Source organism: Camellia sinensis, chromosome 10, assembly GCF_055761805.1.
Source record: "Camellia sinensis isolate YWXY chromosome 10, ASM5576180v1, whole genome shotgun sequence".
In the NCBI taxonomy this organism is placed as follows: domain Eukaryota; kingdom Viridiplantae; phylum Streptophyta; class Magnoliopsida; order Ericales; family Theaceae; genus Camellia; species Camellia sinensis.
This window is the reverse complement of record NC_138970.1, coordinates 134,318,990-134,321,649: the sequence shown is the minus strand read 5'-3', so window position 1 is coordinate 134,321,649 and position 2,660 is coordinate 134,318,990.

The window sequence follows — 2,660 nt, the reverse complement described above, 5'->3', positions numbered from 1 at the left end:
AAAAAAAATATATGATGACATGGCTTTATTAAAAAAAAATAAGCCCTTACAATGTGTCGCCTACATATAAATATTATTTTTAATAATATATATATATATATATATGATGAGAGGAAATTAAATGATATGGTTATTTTTTAAATTTTCTTATAAAATATTTTATTTATAATGTAATTGTTATTAAGTTTTTTTAATCTAATCAAATATAGAAATAAATATTTTAAGAGTAATGTTAGAGATCCCATATAATTTACTAAATATGAAATCCACACACATGTAAATTTGATAGATCCTATCTCCATATAAAAAATTTAATAAAATATTTAATAGATTATTTAAAGGGTCCAGCTTGTCTCAAGTTGAGATCAAGACTAGACCCGTCTAGTCCGGTCCATGGGCCCATTGTTTGGGCTCGTTTTGATAATTCGAACCGTTCAATATGTAAAACTCGTCAAGTATTATATGCTTGTAAAAAATCACGTTGATCAGATATCGATAGTTATGTGATCAAATCAGTTTTGTATAAAAAAAAAAAAAGACGGTGAAAAAATCAACGGTTGACAAATAACTATTTTGATCACATAGCTATCGATATCCGATCAACGTGATTTTTTACAAGCATATAGTACTCGACGAGTTTTACATATTAAACGGTTAAAATTATCAAAATGAGATACGTGGTGAGCCCCTACAGGTCTAACAAGACTTCTCAATTCAATTTTAGACTGGACCAAAGCCAAACGATAATATTTTTCATATTTTGATAGGATGATCATTCTATTCAATACTGCGTAGGTGTTCACATATTATTGGAAAGCCACATCATCGTATTGTAAGGTGGATGTTCCAAACTGGCGGTTGTATCAGTGTTTGAAGGAGTGTTAAGTGAAAAGTTATTGATAGCTTTTGAAGGAATTATACCTTATATTAATCATAATATATCGTATCATTTTATGTTTTTCATTATTTAATATAAATTTATAAATTTCACTAATCACAATATTTTTAAAGCACTGCGTAACAATATCTCAAAACATAATTTATCATATCATTTTATATTTTTCATTATTTAACATAAATTTATAAATTTTATTCATTTCACTAAGCACAATATTATTAAACCACTACGTAACAATATCTCAAAACCAATAACCTCTGGTTGGAAGTAAAGGAAGGATAAAACCTGTCTCCCCAATTGACGTAAGCTCCGAGCCGAAACAAACTGGTTCCTAATAACAATATGGAGAAACTATATATAGGTGGAAAAAAGAAAAAGAAAAAATTGAAAAAAGAAAAAGAAAAAATTATAAATATATATAATGCATGTAAATGGAAGGGTATGAAAGTGTAAGTGTTACTAACATTTCTTTATATATATTGGTAATTTTTTTTCTCTCCCTCACTTAATTTTTTTTAAAATAATAATGTTAGGTATCATGAAAAAAGTATCATGAAAAGTCTTCATGAAGATTCTTCACCTTTAGATTAGTTTATAGTATTTATAGTATTTTATTGTATGTTATACAATCACCCTTAGATTAGTTTCATGATATTCTTTTCATGATGTGATCTCCATCAGACGGTTTAAAACATGTCAACGGTGGTTTATATCAACGGCCACAAACAAATCACATTACATCTTCACATAGGTTAAACAGTCTGCTTTGGCCAATCAAATCACTCCACGTCCCATACGTTTCTCCAAAGATTTCTTGCACTCCTCTATCTTTATACATACGAACGATAAGAAAACCAAAAGTCACTGAAACGACTCGTCTCATCACTTTCACACCATTCATATTCTCTCTCCTCTCTCTCTCTAAATGCACTTTCTCTCTCTAGATTCGTTCTGTGGTCGCCGTCGGTACTGTTTGATTTGTCCAGATAAAGTCAGTGTGACATCTGTATGGCCTGCATGAGAGAGAGAGAGACAGAGAGAGAGAGAGAGAGAAGAGAGGTAGTGGACAGGAATAGATACAGATTGTGTGTGTTTTCTTGAACTTTTGGTTTCTGGGTTTGCTTTTTCTGTGATCTGACCAAACCCTAAAAAGGTTGTGGTCACTGTGGAGATGGTAGATTTGGAACATGTTTGTTGAGTTTTGATATCTTTCCTTAAATGGGTGTCTCTGTGAGCTATCAGATCTGACTTTTTATGGGTTATGCAGTTTGTTTGTGGGTTTGTTTGTTTGTTACTATTTCTTGGAAAAAAATACATTAAAGTTTTTTCGATTTTCCTTTGATTTTCGCTTTCATAATTTTTTTTTTTGGATCACCAAGAAATGACAGAAGAGAGTGAGCACATATGGGGAAAATTGGTATGTTCATATCATTACTCTTATGTGCTCACTTCTCTTTCTGTCATTTTTCAGTGCCAGAACTTGATCCCCTCTCGGCCCAAACTATCCCACTTTCTCTCTCTAAATCTTCTTATTTTCTCTCTCTACAACTCCTTTTTCTGGTTTGTGGGTCTGTGGTAGTTGAGAGAAACACCTGAGGAGAGAAACCATCAGTAGCTAGAAAAAATGAAGTAAAAGATGAGAGGGCTCTAGTGTCTATTTGCTTTGGCTTTTGCTTGTTTGAATTTAATTATTTAAATACATATTTAATTATATTTAGTAGCGTTAATAGCCTGAAAGCGTGACTTTTGATAGTTTTTCTTT